The 16546-nt window shown below is 42.2% G+C and overlaps 1 long non-coding RNA gene across 1 annotated transcript in view; it reads left to right on the plus strand.

Annotated features, from left to right (window-relative positions):
- Positions 1 to 2618: 2618 nt before the first annotated feature.
- LOC120639064 overlaps positions 2619 to 16546 on the plus strand; it is a 53250-nt gene continuing 39322 nt past the window's right edge. The window contains exon 1 of the long non-coding RNA XR_005661239.1: positions 2619 to 2697. This is a non-coding gene — a long non-coding RNA (uncharacterized LOC120639064). The remainder of the gene's footprint in view (positions 2698 to 16546) is intronic.

Below are 16546 nucleotides of genomic sequence, written 5' to 3' on the forward strand. Positions count from 1 at the left end.
TAATAAAGACCACCATTATTATTATAAATTAATCTTTGGGCTGAGTCTTGGCAGTATTGAAATACCCCTTTCAATTAACCAATGGCATTTACTGAGTGCTTATTATGTGCAGAGCACTGTATTAAGCACTTGGGAGAGCACAATACAACAGAATTAGCAGACATGTTCTCTACCCTTAATAAGCGTACAGTCTGGGGACTTATAGTCAAAGACTTTTCAATTAATATTATCATAGTTCATATGTCCATAATCAGTGCTTAGTACGGTGTCTGGCACATAGTAAGCTCTTAACAAATACTTCTATTGTTATTAATTCCTGGAGGTGTTAAAGAGAAGATAAGCTTTTTTAGAGGAAGGAATGCCAACCCAAAGAAAAATACGACAGGCTTTACACTGACAAAATGAAGTGTATGCTTTCTGAAAACCGTTTCCGATTGAAGTTCAATTCCAAATTGTTACGCATATAGTATGTCATAGCTGTTTCACCTACTTATTGGTGCCATGATTGTGGCATGCTGTGGAAGTGCTGCTCATGTCTCTAGTTTAAAGTACCGAGTTTGAGAAGCAAAAGTTGAGTTTGTTTCTTTGTTTATTGCTATTGTTCTTGTCTGTCCGTCTCCCCCGATTAGACTGTAAACACGTCAAAGGGCAGGAATTGTCTCTATCTGTTACTGATTTGTACATTCCAAGCGCTTAGTACAGTGCTCTGCATATAGTAAGCGCTCAATAAATACTACTGAATGAAAGAATGAATGAATGAATGGTTATTTGCTAGGTGCTTGCTATGTGCCAGGCACTGTACTAAGCAATGGGATAGATACAAGATAATGGGGTTGGACCCAGCCCCTTTGCCACATAGGGGTCACAGACTTAATACCCATTTTTCAAATGAAGTAACTGAGGCACAGAGAAGTCAAGTGACTTGCTCTAGGTCACACAGCAGAAAAGTGCTGGAGCTGGGATTAGAATCAGATCTTCTGACTCTCAGGGCCGTGTTATTTCTGTTAGGCCACAGAGCTTCATGGTCATTAATGGAAGACAAGAAAACCAAGCAGAAAGAAAGGGGGGCAAAAGGGGGAGAGGGATAATTTATCTTCAGTGATTTGGTGTAATCAACAAATGGCATTTATTGAGCATTGACTGTGTGCAGACTATTGTACTAACTGCTTAGGTAGAGATTATTCATTCATTCAGTCGTATTTATTGAGCTCTTACTGTGTCCAAAGCACTGTACTAAGCACTTGGGAGAGTACAATAAAACAACAAACAGACACGTTCTTGCCCACAACAAGCTCAGAGTCTACAGGGGAGACAGGAATTAATATAAATAGATAAATAAATAGATACATAAATAAATTATAGATAATACAGATATATTTTATGAAATTCAATAATAGCAGCAGTATGATTTATTGAGTGGTCTCTTGGTGTAAGGCATTATACTAGGTGCTTAATACATAAAGAATAACAAGGTGACATTCTTTTCCCACAAGGAGCTTATACTGCAATGAGAGAGTGTTGCCTAATGGATAGAGCATGGGCCTGGTAGTCAGAAAGACTTGAGTTCTAATCCCAGCTCTGCTGCTTGTCTGCAGTGTGACCTTGGGCAAATCACCTAACTTCTCAGTGACAGCTACCTCATCTGTAAAATGGGGAATAGGAACATGAGCCCCATCTGAGACAAGGATTGTGTCCAATCTGTTTATCTTGTATCTACCCCAGCACTTAGTACAGTGCCTGGAACTTGGTAAGCATTTGACATATACCATTTAAAAAAAAAAAACATAAACTATTTTCTGTTAAGGAGATCATTTATTCCCAACTCCAGAGTACAGGAGTTCCCCCATGCATGCCTAGACACTTTAGAAATCCACTTGTTGGGAAACATTCTTGCAATAATAGCTCACCTGAGAGCCATTAGGGAAGCAGCATGGCCTAGTCGATAGATCACGGGCCTGGGAGTCTGAAGGACCAGGGTTCTAATCCCAGCTCTGCCTCTTGTCTGCCGGGTGACCTTGGGCAAGTTATTTCATTTCTCTGTGCCTCAATTCCATCATCTATAAAATGGGGATTATGACTGTGAGCCCTTGGTGGGACATGGACTGTGTCCAACCTGATTAGTTTGTATCTACCCAAGGACTTGTAGTAAGTGCTTAACAAATATCTGAAAAAACAAAAAACAAAACAAAAAAAAACATAAGAAAGAAGTCTCACTCCCTCGAGGCATAACTAGAGATATTAAAGTGTTAGCAAATATTTTGGAAGAACTGAGAATGAATCTCAGGAAGCATTGAGAGTCCCAGTAGACATCTTAAAAAGGGATCAATACTCACACACCCACACACAGGAAATTTATTCAGAGAAGAAGAGAGATGAACAGAAAAAAAGGGAAAGCTCCAGTTCCCCTATCCCCTTGTCTAAACTTCTCTCCAAATTGTGCAAGGTGATGGAACACATTACATACCCACATGCAGGCCCTTGCCCAGAATCCAAGAAACTGCTTATAGCCAACACTTCCAAGGCACCAAGTGAAGAGAACAATAAGTGGCCCCACCATGCATTTGTATTTAATTCTTTATTTTAACCAATCTAGTTGTAAATATCTCCCTTGTTACAGTGGAAGATACTTGTGGGCAGAAAGCATGCCATTTCTGTATTCTGTACTTCCCAAGGGTCGAATGCAAGGCACCACACCAGGTAAGCTCAGAATAAATGCTGCTAATATAATAATAATAATAATGATAATAATTGTGATATTCATTAAGTGCTTACTTTGCACAAGGCACTGTTTTAAATCATGGGGACAGATACAAGATAATTGGGTTGGGCACTGTTCCTGTCCTACATAGGCCTCACTGTCTTAATCCTCATTTAACAGATGAGGGAACTGAGGCCCAGAGAAGTGAATTGACTTGCACAAGATCACACAGCAGACAAGTGGTGGAGCTAGGATTAGAACCCAGGTCCTTCTGACTCCCAGGCCCGTGCTTTATCCAGATGACACCCAAATCTACAACTCCTCCCCTGTTCTCCCTCCCTCCCTCCAGGCTCATATCTCCTCCTGCCTTCAGGACATCTCCACCTGGATGTCTGCCCACCATCTAAAACTCAACATATCTAAGACAGAGCTTTTTATCTTCCCTCCCAAACCCTGTCCTCTCCCTGACTTTCCCGTCATTGTGGACGGCACTACCATCTTTCCCGTCTCACAAGCCCGCAGCCTTGGTGTCATCCTTGACTCTGCTCTCTTATTTACCCCACACATCCAATCTATCACCAAAACATGACAGTCTCACTTTCACAAAATCGCCAAGATTCGCCCTTTCCTCTCCATTCAAACTGCTACCTTGTTAGTACAACCACTCATCCTAACCCGACTGGATGACTGCATCAGCCTCCTTTCTGATCTCCCAACCTCCTGTCTCTCCCCATTTCCGTCTATACTTCTCTCTGCTGCCCGAATTATCTTTCTACAGAAACACTCAGGGGACGTCAACCCACTCCTCAAAAATCTCCAGTGGTTATCTATCAAAGTTCATATCAAAAAAAACTCCTCACTGTTGGCTTCAAAGCTGTCCATCACCTTGTCCCCTCCTACCTCACCTCCTTTCTCTCCTTCTCCAACCCAGCCCTCACACTCCCGTCCTCTGCCGCCGCTAACCTCATTTCACTGTGCCTCATTCTCACGTGTCCCTCCGTCAATCCCTGGCCCATGTCCTACCTCTGGCCTGGAGTGCCCTTCATCCTCACATCTGCCAAACCACCTCTTTTCCCCCTTCATAGCCTTACTGAGAGCTCACCTCCTCCAGAAGGCCTTCCCAGACTGAGCCCCCATTTTCCTCTGCTCCTTCCCCCCTTCCCATGGCCCTCCCTCTGCTCTACCCACCTCCCCGCCCCCAGCACTTGTGTATATTTGTACATATTTATTAAAACAGCGTGGCTCAGTGGAAAGAGCACTGGCTTGGGAGTCAGAGGTCAAGGGTTCTAATCCCGGCTCCACCACTTGTCTGCTGTGTGACTTTAGGCAAATCACTTAACTTCTCTAGGCCTCAGTTACCTCATCTGTAAAATGGGGATGAAGACTGTGAGCCCCATCAGGGACAGCCTGATAACCTTGTATCTCCCCAGTGCTTAGAATAATCTTTTGCACGTAGTAAAGCGCTTAACAAATACCAACATTATTATCAATAATCTGTATATATCTATAATTCTATTTATCTATTTTTATACTATCAATGCCTGTCTACTTGTTTTCTTTTGTTATTTGTCTTCCCCTTCTATTCAGTCATTCTTATTTATTGAGCGATTGCTGTGTGCAAAGCACTGTATTATGTGCTTGGAAAGTAAAATTTGGTAACAGGTAGAGACAATCCCTACCCAACAGTGGGCTCACAGTCTAGAAGGGGGAACATGGGTAGAACATGGGTATGGAAGTCAGATGACTTGAATTCTAATCCTGGCTCTGCCACTGGTCTGCTGTGTGACCTTGGACAAGTCACCTAACTGCTCTGGGCCTCAGCCACCCCATCTGTAAAATGGGGATTAAGTCCTCCTCCCTCTGTCTTCAACTGTGAGTCCCACGTTGGGCAAGGACTGTGCCCAAAATGATTATCTTGTGTCTACCCCAGCACACAGTACAGTGCCTGGAACACAATAAGTACTTAATGAGTACCATAAAACAAAAAAGCCCAAGAAACTCAGACAGGAGTGAGGTTTGAGAAACCTGCATTTCAACTTGCAAGCCAGATACATGACAAGCACAACAAGTGGTGTGTTCCAAAGCAGAAGGATCTAAGGCATTCCAGACTGCCATGAAACCAAAAACGTCTATGCTTAACTAAAAAATGTTATATAATTCCTGTCCATGCCATTGTGACTCCAGGCATTCTACTTCTTCTTCTACTTCTACTGCTACTCACTTCCTTGAAAAATCCAGCTCCCAGCGTTCCTAGATAGGCAGAAACAGGGAAATGTCTTTAGGTCAATACAGTCTTGGAAGGAGATTATTTAGGAGGCAAGAAATTTCCTTCTGGGAAATGTCATCTCCATAAAGAATATTTCCTATTCAAGATTCCTCTTCCCCTTATTATTTTAACTATGCCTTCAAGTGAGGTTTAAGGGTTTTTTTGTATGTTTTTGTTGGGTTTTTTTAATATGGCATTGTTAAATGCTTTCTGTGTAATTATTATTTTTATGAGTAATAATAATAATAATAATAATGATGGCATTTGTTGAGCACTTATTATGTTCCAGGCATTGGGGTGGATACAAGCAAATCGGGATGGAAACAGTCCCCATCCCATGTTGGGTTCACAGTCTCAATCCTCATTTGACAGATGAGGTAACTGAGCCACAAAGAAGTGAATGACCTGCCCAAGGTCACACATCAGACAAGTGGCAAAGAGAGGATTAAAACCTAGGTCTGGGATTTGAGGGCTTTGTTTCCAAGACAACACATCACAACACCATTCTCTTGTACATTAACATGTCAGGGTATGGAAGAATATAAACATTCCTGTCTTCGGCAGGAGAGGAGCAGCAGTGTGATAGTTTTTTTGGTTTGTTTGTTTTTCGTGGCATTTGTTAAGTGCTTACTATGTGCCAGGCACTGTACTAAGTGCTGGGGTAGAGACAAGCTAAGCAGGTTGGATACAGTCCATGTCCCAACAAATCAGCAAACATGTGGAGGATATGGGATTAGAACCCAGGTCCTCTGAGGCCCAGGTCTGTGCTCTTTCAACTAGGCTTGCTGCTTCTCCCTCTAGGCCATGCTGCTTCTCCTACACATTATAGTTTTTCTTCTACACATTAACCATATTTGGGGGATGTTCCAGCTCACTGTTCTAATCTGATGTTCTCCTACTTCCAACTCCACTCTGTTCTTATTTTCACGTCTGAGCCAAAGGTGAATATGGGATCTTCTCTTTTGGAAAAAAAACCCTGTCCAGATTGTACGTTCCACTAAAAGGTAAAATCTCTGGAGACATTGCAATGTAATGGGATTAAAATGAATTGCTCAGCACTAAACACCCAGTGGTGTCCAGCATGCCCAGAATTACAGCCATGGTGATGCGGATCGAAGAATTTCATTTCAGCTGGCCACTTTTATTTGCTTTGGGGGTGGAAGGTGAATTTATTAGGATACCAAATATATTTGCTATAGAAAGATAATTACATCATTTTGTTCCAATGATCCTGTGGAGCCATGAAGGAAACAGGGGCAAGCAGAAGAGAAAGGAGATGGCACTGATAAAGATAGGCAAAATGAATGCTGAATTTTGTGGATCACAGTTTATTGTGAGCCTGTGGATTACTAAAAATGATTTGCAGGAAATTTCCTTCATTAAAATATAAACATGTGTTGAAATATTCAGTATCTCAGGTTATATCTATAAATTATATGATATCTTTCATATAATTTAATATGTCTAAACCAGAACGTCTCGTATTCCCACCCATACTGCCATCCCTCTGTCTTTTCCTATCACTGTAGACAGCACTACCACCCTCCCTGCCTCACAAGCCCATAACCTTGGTACTACTTTCAGCTCATCTCTCTCATTTGACCCACATATTCAACCTATCATCAAATCCTGTCAGATCAACCTTCATGATATCACTAAAATCTGCCCCCTTCTGCTCTCTCCAAACTGCTACTATGTTGATCCAAGGACATCCCATCCCGCCTTGATTGCTGCATCAGTCTCCTCGCTGACCACCCTACCTCCTGTCTCCCCACTCTAGTGCATACTTCACTCCACTGCCTGGCTCATTTTTCTACAAAAATATTCAATCCCTATATACCCAATCCTCAGAACCTCCAGTGGTTGCCCATCCACCTCTGCATCAAACAGAAACTCCTTACCATAAGCTTTGAAGTACTCAATCACCTTCTCGCTGCTACCTTACCTCCTTGATATTCTATCACAACTCAGACCATACACTTCCTCCTCTAATCCAACCTAATCACTGCAACTTGATCTCATTTATCTCACCAACAACCTCTCACCCTCATCCTGCCTTTGGCCTGGAATGCCCTCCTTTTTCATATCTGACAGAGGATCACTCTCACCTCCATCAGAGCCTTATTAAAAGCACATCTCCTCCAAGAGGTCTTCCCCAAATAAGCCCTCATTTGCTTACTCCCATTCCCTCCTGCATCACCCCTGAACTTGGATTTTCATCCTTTACTCCCCCGCCCTCGGCCCCACAACACTTAACGTACATATCTAAAATATATTTATATATATTAATGTCTGTCTCCCCCTCTAGACTGTAAGCTCACTGTGTGCGGGGAATGTGTCTACCAACTGTCATACTATACTCTCCCAAGTTCTCATTACCATGTTCTACATTCAGTTAGCACTCAATAAATACAATTTATTGATTGTCATTTTCACTTAAAGTCCATCATGAAACATTTAGATATCTGCAATTCATTTTATTTTAGAGTCTGTCCACCCTGCTAGATTGTAAACTCCTCGAGGGCAGAGTTAATGTCATCTATACTGCTTCCAGGTTGGGGGTGGGGATGCTTAGTAAGGTATTTGGCGTATGAAGGTGCTCAATAAATACTATTGATCAATTAATGGATTAAGCCAAAGGAATAGTCCAGTAGATTAGAATTCTGGGACTGTCATGAACTCTTGTGCCTGAAAATCTTCTGAATCTCAAACCCCACTTTTTAAATGTATTTGTTAAGCGCTTTCTCTGCGCTAGGCACTGTACTAAGCACTGGGATAGATCCATGCTTATCAGGTTGGACACAGTCCATGTCCCTGTGGGGCTCACAGTCTTAATTCTCTTAAGAGGTAAGGTAATTGAAACACAGAGAAGTTAAGTGACTTGCCCAGGGTCACACAGCAGACAAGAGGATGGAGTCAGGATTAGAACTCATGTCCTTCTGACTCCCAGGCCCGTCGTCTAGGCAAATCTGTAACTCCAGGGCAATATGGGGAGTCTCCAAACTCATTGATGTTCCTCATTTTCCTTCTATTTGCAGAGCATGAAATCCAAATGATGATGATGCTGGTATTTGTTAAGCGCTTTTTATGTGTCGAGCACTGTTCTAAGCGCTGGGGTAGATACAAGTTCATCATGTTATCCCACTTGGGGCTCACAATCTTAATCCTCATATTACAGGTGAGGTATCTAAGGCACAGAGAAGTTAAGTGACTTGCCCAGAGTCACACAGCTGATAAGCGGCGGAGCCGGGATTAGAACCTATGACCTCTGATCCCCAGCCCATGCTCTTTCCACTAAGCCACGTAAACTGCAGCTGCTGAGGCCCACTAAAAGTTAGACCACAGACTAAAAGTTAGATTATATGAGGCCCAGAAAGCACGGCTAGAGAAATCGTCCTTGCGGAACTGGGGCCTACACGTGGGCATTGGAAAATCTGAGCCTCACTCCCCAGCGAATCTTAGAATGAACCTCAGCAAGAGCAACAACTGTCAGAAGTGTTGAATGAGGTGTTGAAATAATATTCACACTATAATGGGTAATTGCAGTAAATGCCTTGAGGTGTACAAATATTTACTGAACTGCAGTAAATAGTGTAGTATATTGGCTTAAATGAAATTGGAGAGGTCACTTGGGTTGGGTTTTTTCTAGCTTTCGTCCCCAGTGTCTTTGGGGTTCTGTTAAAGTTCATGTAACTAACAGCATGTTGGAGTGGATAGACATTTAGGTCAATTTAAGGTCAAAACTCTGCTCAAGAAGAAGGCATATGACAGCCATAAATCTAAGATAATTTTATACAGCGTGTTGGGTAGCTAAAATCACAGAGAATTTGAAAACAACCTAAATCATCTCAGCTCTTTCTACCTAGTTCAGGTTTTTTTAATTTCTTTCAGAACTGGTCTTAATGCTAGTAGTAGTAGCATTATTAATCACAGGAATAATAATTGTAGAATGTGTCAAGTGCTTACTGCGTGCCAAGCATTGTACTAAGGGCTGGGCTAGAGAGAGGATTATCAGGTGGGCCACAATCCCACCCACCCCGCACGCTCCGCTCCTCTGCCGCCCACCTCCTCACCATCCCCCACTCTCGCCTATCCCGCCGTCGACCACTGGGCCACATCCTCCCGTGGTCCTCGAATGCCCTCCCTCCTCCCTCTGCCAAACTAATTCTCTTCCCCTCATCAAAACCCTACTAAGAGCTCACCTCCTCCAAGAGGCCTTCCCAGCCTGAGCTCCCCCTTTTCCCTCGTCTCCCTCTGCTCCCCATCTACCTCCCCTCCACCTCCCCTCAGCTAAGCCCTCTTTTCCCCCCTTTCCCTCTGCTCCTCCCCCTCTCCTTTCCCCTCCCCGCAGCACTGTACTCGTCTGCTCAACTGTACATATTTTCATCACCCTATTTATTTTGTTAATGAGATATACATCACTTTGATTCTATTATTTTCTTAATGAGATGTACATCACCTTGATTCTATTTATTTGCTATTGTTTTAATGGGGTGTTCATCCCCTTGATTCTATTTATTGCTATTGTTTTTGTCTGTCTTCCCCGATTGGACTGTAAGCCCGTCAAAGCGCAGGGACTGTCTCTACCTGTTACCGATTTGTACATTCCAAGCGCTTAGTACAGTGCTCGGCACATAGTAAGCACTCAATAAATACGAATGAATGAATGAATGAATGAATGAATGAATGAATGAATGAATGAATGAACGAACGAACATAGGGCTCACGGTCTTAGTCCCCATTTGATAGATGAGCGTGGTTTAGTGGAAAGGGCACGGGTTTGGAAGTCAAAGGTCGTGTCTTCTAATCCGGGCTCCGCCACTTGTCAGCTGAGTGACTTTGGACAAGTCACTTCACTTCTTCTCTGTGCCTCAGTGACCTCATCTCTCAAATGGGTATTAAAATTGTGAGCCCCACGTGGGACAACCTGATTATCTTGTACCTATCCCAGTGTTTAGAACAGTGCTTGGCACATAGTAAGCACTTAACAAATACCATTATTAGTATTAGTATTATTATTAGAGGCACAGAAAAGTTAAGCAGCTTCCCCAAGTTCTCACCGAACAGAAGCGGTGGGGCGGGGATTAGAGCCCAGTTTTTCCTATTTTAGGCCTGTGCTCTTTCCACTAGGTTATGCAGCTTTATTTACTGAGCACCTACTGTGAATAGAGGGCTATATTAAGTGCTTGGGAGAGAACTCTTGAGTTAATAGACATGAGAGTATTTTTTGGGTGCTTACTTATTATTATTATCATTACTAAGCATCATGTATTGTGCTAACTGATCAGGGAAATTAACAGAAGCACAAGACATATGGGAAGCAGCATGACATAGTGGATAGAGTCTGGGAGCCAGAAGGTCATGAGTTCTGATTCTGGCTCCATCACTTGTCTCCTGTGTGTCCTTGGGCAAATTACTTCACTTCTCTGTGCCTCAGCTCATCTGTAAAATGGCAATTGAGACTGTGAACCCCACGTGCGACAGAGACTGTGTCCAACCTGATTTGCTTGTATCTATCCCAGTGCTTAGTACAGTGCTTAGCACATAGTACATGCTTAACAAATGCCATAATTATTATTATTACCATTAAGACACGTTCCCTGACCATAAAGAGCTTCCACTCTCACACCTTTCTGTCTTCTGGGCTTCTCTCTTCCCCATCTGTTTTTGCACTCCTGACTTTTTTCTGTTTCCAGATTTCTCCACACATCCATCCATCCACATGCATTGGCATGTAAGCTTATACACACAGACTTCCTTCCCCCTCTCACTTGACTAATACATAAGGCAAATTAAAACTGTGAACCTTCTCTGTTGATCACTGAAGGAACTCATTCGTTCAACAAATCTAAACTGTAGTGATATTAATTTACAACTCCTCTTCTATTTTTAATCTCTTGTCTCATTTTAAGGAAAATCGGCATATTTTAAATTTATCCAATTTTTAACTTCTTTCTTATCCAAGGCCGCCCCCTCTCCTTAACTAAGAGAAGCAGTGTGGCTTAGTGGAAGGAACTCGGGATTGGGAATCACAGGTGGTATATTCTAATCCTGACTCTACCACTTACCAGCTGTGTGACTTTGGGCAAGTCACTTAACTTCTCTGCACCTCAATGACCTCATCTGTAAAATGGGGATTAAGACTGTGAGCCCCAAGTGAGACCACCTGATTACCTTGTATCTACCCCAGCATTTAGAACAGTGCTTGGCACATAGTAAGCACTTAACAAATACCATCATTATTATTATTATTATTATTATTATTAACAACTGACGAGGCATTGGTTGGCATGAGAGGGGAAGGGGAAAGGTTGGGGTTAAGATTGGAAGGACAGCCAGGGGGAAGGCCAAGTTGAGGTTAGACAGAAAGTTGGCCTGGATGTGGTCTGTCCAATTCACCCCAAATTTCTCAGCCTCCCCTCAGTTCCTTTCCTACCCCTTTCCAAAGTTCCTTTGGATAAACTCTCACTCCAACCTTTCTGCCACTCTTCCTTGTAAGTGGCAGGATGGATGTAGATTTCTCAGAAACCCTTGGAACATTATTAATAATAATAATCTCTTAAGCACATTCTGTGTCCAGCACCTTTCCAAGCTCTGGAGAAGACACAGGATGACCGAGTTCAGACACAGTCCCCGTTCCACACAGGCCTCTCAGGCTAAGTAAGAGTGAGAAGAGGTATTGAATTCCTATTTTACAGATGGTGTAACTGAGACACAGGGAAGTTGGGAGATTTGCCCAAGGTCACAAAGCAGGCACAGGGCACAGTTAAAATTCTAACCCAAGTCCTCCACTTCCCAGGCTCATGTTATTTCCACAAAGCCATGCTGCTCCTCTGAAGTTCCATACTGGATTAGTAGTTGCTTAGCAAACTATGTTTGCATAAACTCCAGTGACAGTGTTCTTCCACTAGAAATGGCATTTACTTCCATGGTGTTTTGCTATAATTTTTATTGGATGAACATCTATTTATTGCCTTCTGGAAGCATTCATTAGTATCTTAAGAGAAAAGGACAGTCCCGGTGATTGTCTCTTATGAGATATAAGGATGTGTAGAATATTCTTCAACAGTGAGGGAGAATAGCAATGCACATATAATGAGGCATATTACCACACCCAGATAGTTAGTTGTTATATGAATTTCAGTAAATTGTTTAACTTGGCTCTTTTCACCCATTTTCAGTCTTCATTATCACACCGCTCTGTCCTATTAAGTGATATATAACTTCATTGGTAAGTGTCTGAATTGGTTTAACAGTAGATAAATCAAATCTTTCCTTGCCCTTGCCCCACCTACCTAAGTAAAAAAAAAATCCATCTTCTCAAGGAGGGGAGGAAGTGAATTGCTTTCGTGCCTCAAAATAACAAAAAATGAATTTTTCTTCAACTATCTCATTTTGACTCTTGAGTGACATTTGAGAAATATCACACTACACCAAGAATTAGCGAAAGAGGAATCTCAAATATCTAATACGCTCCAAAATATATTTTTCTAAGTGTGATTTTGTTAACTCCTGATTGTACACGAACATCCATTTGGAAGCTAAATTGTTGCAAAAATGTACAACTTTTGGCACTTTTATCAATTGAAAAGGTATCAGTTCTTAAATTGGTTCAACTGTTTAACAGACAGCACTCCTTGATTAATCGATTAATCAGTGGTATTCATTGAGTGTTGCACTTGACAGGGTATAATGCAAAAGATTCTGTATAGACAGGATTGCTGCCCTCAAATAGCTTACAGTCTAGTAGGGAGACAGATTTTAAAATAAATCACAGATAAGCTTGAGCACAGGCTTGGGAGTCAGAGGTCATGGGTTCGAATCCCAGCTCTGCCACTTGGCAGCTGTGTGACTGCAGGCAAGTCACTTAACTGCTCTGTGCCTCAGTTCCCTCATCTGTAAAATGGGGATTAAGACTATGAGCCTCACGTGGGACAACCTGATTGCCCTGTATCTACTCCAGCACTTAGAACAATGCTCTGCACATAGTAAGCGCTTAACAAATACCAACATTATTATTGGAGCCATCTATATCTTTTTTTTTTTTGTCTAACAAATGAAGTGTAAAAATTCCCAAATCTACCTGGGGAAGAATAAAAGATGGAACAGGAAATTACGTCTCTTCTCTCACTTCCCAAAATGTAAGCCTTTTCTATCTGAGCCTCTGATCTGTCTTTTATGGGTATTTATAATAATAATGATGGTATTTGTTAAACGCTTACTATGTGCCAGACACTGTACTAAGCACTGGGGTGGATACAAGCAAATCAAGTTCGACACCTTCCCTGTCCAATGAGGGGCTCACAGTCTCAATCCCCATTTCACAGATGAGGCAACTGAGGCACAGAGAAGTGAAGTGACTTGCCCAAGGACACACAGCAGAAAAGTGGCTGAGTCAGAGTTAGAACTCATGACCTTCTGACTCCCAAACCCGTGCTCTATTATGCCATGCTGCTTCCCCACCTCCTCCCCTGAGATGCACACCAAGCATGAGTTTGTTTTTTCTATGCACTTGCTAGCACTGGGAAGAAAAGAGGATGGAAGAAGACTCTGGGATGAAACAAAGCATTAAAAGTCAGTAGTTAGAAACGCAAATGAAGATTCACCTTGGGAGTCTTTTAAACCTGTGGCAGGTACAGTGGTGCAAGGCAGGTAATAGGCAGGGACCATTAAAGAGACCAGGCATTTAAGAAAATTCCTCTCCTGTTTTTTAAAAGTACCATAAAGAGGGAACCCTTTAAAGCACTCCTCTTCATCCTTGGTTCTCCTTGCCGTCCTTCTTACTTATTCCATTTACCTCACTATCCCCATCACATCACAAATAACTGACTATAATAATCAATGGATCACCCTCCAGACTGTAAGCTCACTGTGGGGGAGGAATGTGTCTGTTATATTGTTGTGTTATACCATCTCAAGCACTTAGTACAGTGCTCTGCACGCAGTAAGCACTCAGTAAATATGATTGATTGAGCTCTTTCTGTGTGCAGAACTCTATACTAAGCACTTGAGAGAGTACAACATAACAGAGGTGGTAGACACTCTCCCTTGCCCACACTGAGTTTAAAGTCAAAAGGGGGAGACAGACATTGATAATAACTAAATTATAGATACGTATATAATTTATACATGGGCATGAGGCGGGGGGTGAATAAAGCTCCCTAATCCAAGAGCACGGGCAATGCAGAAGCGAGGGGGAGAAGACGAAATGAAGGCTTAGTCAGGAAAGGGCTCTTGAAAGAGATGTGCTTTCAATAAGACTTTGAAGAAGGGGAGAGTAATCGTCTGTTGGATGTGAAGAGGGAGGGCGTTCCAGGCCAGAGGCAGGCCATGGGTGAGGGTTCGGCGCAGATATAAAAGATATCCAGGTACAATGAGTAGGTTGGCCTTGGAGAAGAGAAGTGTGCGAGTGGCTGAGTTGCAACAGGTTGAAACCAAAGGCAGAACATACCCACAGCTCTCTGCAATCTGGAGCAATTAGGATTTGCTCATCTCACACAAGGAAGGGCAGCAGATCAACTAAAATGCTAAGTAGGGTCAGGACCGGAGGCCCAGCTATTAAACTGAAAGAAAAGTTGAGGGAAAATTTTAACACGGGACACGGCCTGATCTAGTGGAAAGAGCATGGGCCTGAGAGTCAGAAGCCCTGAGTTCTAATCCTAGCTCTGCTGCTTGCATGCTGTGTGTGACCTTGGATCAGATCGAAGATAAACATTTAAATGGATCTCTCTCTCTCTCACACACACGTACACATACACACACTCACATACACACAAACTCCCATTCTCTTTCTCTCTCACACAAACATCCAACTTTCTCTTATTTCACTACTGCTCTTTCTCTCACCCACTCTCTACCTCACTCTTCCCTCTCTTACCCTCTCACATACAGTCTCTCTCTTTTTGTTGCTTCTCTCTCATCTCTCATAGATATGAGAAAAGAATTACACTGACACTGGGGCAGGGCACTCCCACCAATTCCAACCGGGGTCATCTCCCAGCCAGTTAGAGGCTTGGATATGAGAACAGGGAGAGTTGGAGAAATGGGGAGAGCTTTATTAATCTGTAGCTGCATTAGTATATATATGCTTATATATATACTTATACTTATGTGCTTATATATATACTTATGCCTATATATTTCATCATATGAATACATATAGGTAAATAAAAGAGTTCCCATCTTCCTGGTTCCCCTGTCCAAACTCCAGTGGAACGCCCTCCCACCCAGAGGAGTATGACAATAGGAGAAATGTTGCTTGTTGTGGGGGGACGGGGGTCCCACTCCTGCCCACCGCAGCCACTGCAGCCCCAGACATAGAGGGGAGACACAGGCCAGCAGTCAAAACTGGTGATGCACACAAAAAGTTTGCCTCTAATAGCAGCAGGGAATGGTTACAATAGCAGAGCAAAATGCAGCAGGACAAAGGAGTCTTTCTCGGCCTCCATCCCCTTTCTCTGGGTCTGTCTTCCCTGAGTCTTGTCCTCTGAAGTGCGCCCTTTTATTTTTCTTTTTTTGTTGATGTTTGTCACACCCTCTGTCGTTTTAACAATCCCCATTATGAATCACAAGTCCAAATGACCAAAGATTTTTAAGTAATAGTACTTCAGCGAAAAGCATTCGCACAACGGCATCGAGAGCTCACTACATACTCTATGTAGTAAGGAGAATCTGAGAAAACTGAATTCCTTATTCCTTAGACATTTCAAAGGAATCTTAGAGCAGCACATGTTCTAAGCAATTTAGCCTGTGATCCCAAAGGATTCAAAAATATAATCATGGAAAGAGTGCTGTTCCAGAATGAAGGCTTGACAAGTAGTGAAAAGGAAATAAATGGATTACAACAAGCATACTAAAAAGAAAAGTAATGTTAAGTGAATTCCCCAAGAACTGGGTGATAAGGGAATAAATATTTGTCTATTTTTCCCCCTGCCTTTGTTTTTATTTCCAAAAAGCATGTTCCACATTAAGATAAAATTGAATAGAATTATTTGTAAGTCATTTCTAGAAGAGCTTAATGTGTTATGCCACATCTTTTCAGGCTTCTGATGGATTTGGGTGCTGGTAGATATTTTCTTCTCCTACCCTGATAATCCTGTTTAAATAACCTGTGTTCTTAATGAGTAAATGATTTAATTAACACAAAAGCATTTAACAATTAGCTGTCCTTATCTGTCTCAGGACCTTTGAACTCAATTACCTATATTGGTCTCCATTAGTTGAGATTATGTTATATGAGGTAAAGTGACTTTAGAAAAAAATTGACCGTTAAGTAACTTGTGGAGGAAGGAGGAACTGTATTTATGTGTTAGATCAGGAATGAAAATCACTGGTTAAGGACTGTAGTGTTTTTAAACATTTTAATCGTGATTGAAACCTAAAAACTATTTTGCTGGACACAAGTGCTTGGGGATAGCAGGCTGCATGATCCAGTGACAGTTCTGCAGGTAAAATGGAGACACTGAAGTTGTCTGTGTTCAATACGCTGAGATGGCTGTGAACAAGAACACAGTTTGTCTTGAGAGTCTAGGAATTCAACAATTTGGACAGATAAGTTCCAATCAACCAACCAATGTCATCTA

The sequence above is a fragment of the Ornithorhynchus anatinus genome, chromosome 2, assembly GCF_004115215.2.
Source record: "Ornithorhynchus anatinus isolate Pmale09 chromosome 2, mOrnAna1.pri.v4, whole genome shotgun sequence".
In the NCBI taxonomy this organism is placed as follows: domain Eukaryota; kingdom Metazoa; phylum Chordata; class Mammalia; order Monotremata; family Ornithorhynchidae; genus Ornithorhynchus; species Ornithorhynchus anatinus.